At 60.4% G+C, this 6,000-nt stretch overlaps 1 protein-coding gene and 1 long non-coding RNA gene across 4 annotated transcripts in view; one reads left to right on the plus strand and one right to left on the minus strand.

Annotated features, from left to right (window-relative positions):
• Positions 1-6,000, minus strand: part of PIEZO1 (piezo type mechanosensitive ion channel component 1) — a 64,808-nt gene that overhangs the window by 52,336 nt on the left and 6,472 nt on the right. The window lies entirely within an intron of this gene.
• LOC111553821 overlaps positions 1,645-6,000 on the plus strand; it is a 9,322-nt gene continuing 4,966 nt past the window's right edge. Inside the window, exon 1 of the long non-coding RNA XR_002735080.3 lies at positions 1,645-1,900. This is a non-coding gene — a long non-coding RNA (uncharacterized LOC111553821). The remainder of the gene's footprint in view (positions 1,901-6,000) is intronic.

Below are 6,000 nucleotides of genomic sequence, written 5' to 3' on the forward strand. Positions count from 1 at the left end.
CTTTCCATGTAGACATGAGGCCCAGGTGCCAATAACCAACAGCCATGCTGGAGTTGAGGGCCCTGGAAGCCTGCTGGCCCCTGCTCATGCTGCTCCTATAGAACCCAGTCCACAGGCAGGTGGGCCAGACAGCCAGAGTCTGGCAGAGGGCACCGCTTCCTCCCCCATAAAAAGGCCCAGGCCTGGCAGAGTGCGGTGGCTCACACCTGTAATCCCAGCACTGTGGGAGGCTGAGGCGGGCGGATCACAATGTCAAGAGATCAAGACCATCCTGGACAACATGGTAAAACCCTGTCTTTACTAAAAATACAAAAATTAGCCGGGCGTGGTGGCGGGCACCTGTAGTCTCAGCTACTCGGGAGGCTGAGGCAGGAGAATCACTTGAACCTGGGAGGCGAAGATTGCAGTGAGCTGAGATCGCGCCACTCCACTCCAGCCTGGCCAAAGAGTGAGACTCTGTCTCAAAAAGAAAAAGAAAAAAAAAGAAACAAAAAGGTCTGTGCCCCTCCTACCCATTCTCTAAGGGGGATGCCCGCAGCAGCCCTGGCTCAGTCTTCATGTCACCATCTTGCAAAGGTGCGAGCTCCTGAGGCCGCAGGCTGGGGTGGGCCACAGGCTGGAGTGGGCCACGGCAGGGCCAGCCTCCCCTACAAACGCCCACGGGACATGTGGGTAGAGGCACATGGCTTCCAGCTGGCCCCAGGGCTGCCTGGAAGACTCTGTCAGCCTCTGGAATGTGAGGCAGCCTGTCTGTCCACCCAGAAGCTTCTGGCACTCCAGGGAGCTCAAGTTCGCTGTGCTCTGGAAGCAGCAATTACTCCTCCATCTGTCACCAGTGGCTCCAGCCAGCCCCCGGGTCCACGTGCCTTGTCCCTCCTGGGTCTCATTGATTCAGGCTGGGCCTCCCCCTCTGGCCCCCCAGTAACTCCTGGCCTCAAGCCTGGGCCCTCGCTCAGGGAATCTGAGTAGAGGGGAGGCCCGAGACAGGACGGCCCTCCAAGAGTGGGGAGCCAACAGGGGACCCCCTGAATAGAAACCACAGAGGAGGTCTGCCCACCCGGCGTGGCGGCCAGGGAGGAGGTGGGCAGGGAGGGGGCCTTGTCCCAGACCAGAGGTGGACGGGGGCCGAGGGTCGGCAGGAAGCCAGACGACTGACGGGTGCAGCGCAGACTATCTCCACGTGGCCCTACACAGCCTGGCCTCACTAGGGGAAGGGTGAAGACAGCGGCTGGCGATTCCCTCAAAAAAAAACCCTGGGGGCTCAAGGCCATGCCTGAGGCCCCCCTCTCCTAGGGACAGGGTCTGATAGGGAAAAGGCTGACAGGCTGGGGAGAGGGGTCTGGCCTCCCTGCACCTGGTGTCCTCCTGGGTGGTCTTAGGAAGAGGGTCACTCGACCCCAGCCCCTCACTGCAGGGCCCCACTGGAGCTTGCTCTGGGCACTTCTGGACCTGCCGAAAGTCCCCCCTCAGGTGCCACCATCCCTGACCACCAACACCTCCCTGCAGGTCCCCCAAGTCCCTTCAGGACCACAAGCCTCCTCCCCCGCACACTGCTGACCTTCAGAGATTGGGGCCCCTCCGGGCCTCCCTCGACCCTGGCTGGGAAGGTCTGTGCCCAGCGATAAGGTCTAGGATGCAGCTCCCAGCACAGCAGGAACAAGTCACCAGGCCGGGCTGGGTGGGCGTGGCCTGAGCGGCACGCTGACTTCATCACTGTCACCTCCTCCCGGCCTCTGCCTGCGCCCCCTTCCCACCCACAGGACGGCAACACCCGGTGACTCCCTGACCTGGCTGTAACCATGTAAACTAGAGGTCCAGCATGGTGGCACATGACTGTAGTCCCAGCCACTCAGGAGGCTGAGGCATGAGAATCGCTTGAACCCAGGAGGCGGAGTTTGTGGTGAGTCGAGATCATGCCATTGCACTCCAGCTTGGGCGACAGAGCGAGACTCTGTCTCAATAAGTAAGTAAATAAAAATCATAATACAAACTGGAGAAAGACACCCATGGGTGCTGAAGGGGAAATACAGGCCCCAGCCGTGATAGTCAGGACAGCTTGGGGTCAAGGAGACTCACTCCTGGGTGCCAGAGTCCCCAGCAGCGGCCCAGGTGCCTCTGCACAACGCGTGGAGGAGAAACGGGTGGGCACTGCTGGCCCAGCTGCAGGTCTGAGCAGGGTCCCAGGAAGCCTGAAAAGGAGGCCGGCAGTCCCACGCTGACCACATGACGAAGGACTGACCAGACAAGGATGGGGCCCAAGGGCAAAGGAACCACTTATCTCATGCCAAGTGGCTGGGGAGAGCACTCTTGGGGTACATGGGGCTCCCTGGAGGACTCCACAAGAAACAAGGTACCCCGGAGCTGGCTGCGCAGAAGCGAGTGGTGCCCACACGGTCTAAGATGCCTCAGCACAGGCTCTTGGGTGCTGAAACCACCCAGGCACTGGGAGATGGTAATGCAAGGCCTGGGAGTTAACCCCAGGGAAACCAGTCAAAGGAAGGAAAACCAGGCACGAAGACAGTCGCTATGTAACGACAGGGCGGTGCTGGGAGGCAGCTCACTGGGCAGGCACCCAAAGGAACCCCCTCCATCCAGCAGACACCCAGGGAGGCCCCGGCCCAGACAATGAAGACGACAGAGTCCCGGCCGTGCACGTGACACCCAGGATGTAAGGGAGTGAGGGGACCAGGGGGCTCCGGAGCATGGCAGAGGGGTGTCCCTGACCCTGACAGGCTGGAGCAGGAGGCAGAGGCGCCCGCACGGGACAGAGAGGACACCAGGCCAGACCCAGCGGCCAGGAGCTAGGCAGAACAGGGCCCAGTGCAGCCCGGATGCCACGGCCACCCACACAGGGAGAGGACGTTCAGTGGCAGGCAGAGCCCCTGACCAGAGTACCCCGAGAGTGTCCAGGCTTCATCTGAATGAAATGCCTGCTCTTAAAAACACATGGCCGGGGCTGGGCTCAGTGGCTCATGGCTGTAATCTCAGCACTTTGGGTAGCCAATGTGGGCGGATCACCTGAAGTCAGGAGTTTGAGACCAGCCTGGCCAAAATAGCAAAACCCTGTCTCTACTAACAATACAAAAATGAGCTGGGCGTGGTGGTGGGCACCTGTAATCCCAGCTACTAGGGAGGCTGAGGCAGGAGAATTGCTTGAACCTGGGAGGCAGAGGGTGCAGTGAGCCAAGATCACGCCACTGCACTCCAGCCTGGGTGACAGAGCAAGACTCTGTCAAAAAAAAAAAAAAAAGAGAGAAAGAAATGACAAGACACTGCACAGGGCAGCACAGGAGTGGCAGCCAAGGGGAGGGAGAGTGCAGGCAGGAGGTTGGCTGATGGCACCAACAGGTCAAAAGAGAAAAGACCACGTCATTTAAACAGCTGGGAGACTTGAGGAGACTCGTCAGAAGGCAATGCACACGCAGTGGCAAAGACCGTTGTTAAGCATCCAGATCATGCAGATTAAAGCCACGGGAGGCATCAGCCAGAGCCAGAGCCTGGCCCCAGCACGTGCAGCACAGGCCGTGGGGCAGTCGAGGCCTCAGAGCCAGGCCCACGGGCTACAAGCTGGGGAGCGCAGGGGCAGTTTCCTTTCAGATTCAACACATACCACCCAGGACTCAAGATCCCACACCGTGGTACACAGAAGGGACAAGATGCAGGGACAGGACCTGGCAGCTCAGGGCATTGCCCAGGGCCCTGCTGGCTGCCCCAGCCTTTGAGCAGCTCCTGTATGCACATCTGGGAGGGGAGGAAGGGGAGACGGTGTGTGCTCAGGGCATCTGCGGAGGCGAAGCCGCGGGAGGTTACCAGGGAACGAGCACAGGAGGGAACTGGGGGACCACACACCGGGGGCAGAGCAGGGGATTTAGCAGACGGGACTGACCGCAGAAGGGCCAGGGCTTGGGGACAGGACTGTGGGGCCGGACCCTGGCTTGGGGCGGGCCAATCCAGTGCCGACAGCCTCTCTGCCACCCACGGCCCCTGAGCCTGCACGTCCTCATCCTCGTGTGTGCAACAGGGCTGCTGCTGCTGCTGTCCCAAGAGGGGAATGTGTGTGCCCCTTCCTCGCCCGGCAGGAGAGCTGGGCCCGCTCACTTCTTGGTAGGGACTAGAAGGAGGGAAGGGCCCGCACCACGCTGAGGTGTCCTGATTTTCTTCTTCTTCTTTTTCGTTTTGAGATGGAGTTTCACTCTTGTTGCCCAGGCTGGAGTGCAGTGGCGTGATCTCAGCTCACTGCAACCTCCGCCTCCCGAATTCAAGTGATTCTCCTGCCTCAGCCTCCCGAGTAGCTGGGATTACAGATGCCTGCCACCATGGCCGGCTAATTTTTGTATATTTAGTAGAGACACGGTTTTGCCATGTTGGCCAGGCTGGTCTTGAACTCCTGGCCTCGGGATCCGCCCGCCTCAGCCTCCCAAAGTGCTGGGATTATAAGTGTGAGCCACCATGCCCGGGCAGACCTGCTCTTTTAGGAAAAGCACAAGGGCATGCACCCACCAAGGAGGGAGAAAGCGGAGGCTGGGGCAGAGCCTTGCAGGCCGCCCGTTGTGGGGTCCTTATTGTCACTGGCCCACAGATAGGAAAGGAAAAGCAGCTCCCCGTTGAGGCAGGGGCAGTGGGATGGATGATGGCTTCCCCTTTCAAAACTCCCTTTCATGTTGCTTTAATAATGGGTCGTTTCAAACGGTGCTTTAACCATAAATAGAAATCAAGTAAGTGAGGGAGCGAGGGCCGCATGGTGGCTGAGCCTGCGTAGAGGCAGACAGTGGGGGTCCCAGCCAACACACTGCAAACCGCAGGCCTTGGGGGGCCCGGGAGGTGAGTGAGACCAAGACCAGACCTGGGGTCCTTAAGGCCCCTCCCGGGCAGGCAGCCCCAAACCCACGCCTGTCCCCTCTTTCGAGGCCCCTCCCAGGCAGGCAGCCTCCCCAAACCCGCATTTGCCCCTCTCGCATGGCCCTCCAGGTCTTGCCACAGCCACAGGCCTCCGGGAGCTCCCGCGGGCCCAGGAATCTGTTGAAGTCACAGTTGAGTTTCATTATTCCCGAGGCTGGAGGCTTCTAGACACACAGGAGGGAGGGGGACAAACACAGCCAGGCACCGCGGGGTCCAGGACTCCCCGGCCTGAGGCCGCTCCCGGACCAGTGGGGCTCACAGATGGGCATGGCCCGAGCCCCCTTCCTGCTTTTGGGGGTGGAGCTGCGGCACCCAGAGCCGGCCTTGTTCTTGACTCTTCCTGGGCCCATTTTAGCCGCCCGTCCACAGGCAAAGGAAACCACAGGGGGCGGCTGAGGCGGCCGCTGTCCCTCTTTAGCCTGAACCTGAGGAAGGAGCAGCAGCCCCAGCTATAAATACCCACCGAAAAATAGTGTGTGCAGATTGGAGCCTGGTAAACAGCCGGCAGCCAAACCCTGCCGGCCCGTCAGAGGGAGCCTGAAATACTCCCTGTAATTATGCTATTAAAACACACCCGAAAAATTGATCCACCCCACTCAGTAAAGGCTCCTGAGACAACGGCGGGGAATCGGGTGGCCACGCACGTCGGCCTAAGGGGCCCTGGCAGTGCCCGGCAGGACAGCCGTCCACTGCACGCCTCAGCGCTGGCACCCGAGACGGTCCGCGTCCCCATGGGCCTGGCACCAGAAGCTGCCCAGATCCTCAAGCGCACACAGGAAGGGTCCCTGCAACCCAGCGTCCACCATGGAGAAACATGAACGTGAGCAAAAATACGGCCTGCGGTGGGTGTGTGACCCCACACAGAAGGGCGTGAGCTCGTGCACCATCCCACACACTGGGAACCACCCACACACTCAGGCATCCAGCAGCCACCGAGGCACAAGGCTGTGGCCCAAGGAAGGCACCCGGGGAAGTGGCTGTTCCAGCTGGGAGAGAGACCCAGAGAGCGGGGGCAGGTGGGGAGCATGGTGCATCCACCAGAGGCCTCCCGCTGGGAACAAGGGAGGACAGAGGTTCAAAGGGTTAAAAAGAGAATTTAAT

The sequence above is a fragment of the Piliocolobus tephrosceles genome, chromosome 17, assembly GCF_002776525.5.
Source record: "Piliocolobus tephrosceles isolate RC106 chromosome 17, ASM277652v3, whole genome shotgun sequence".
Lineage (NCBI taxonomy): Eukaryota > Metazoa > Chordata > Mammalia > Primates > Cercopithecidae > Piliocolobus > Piliocolobus tephrosceles.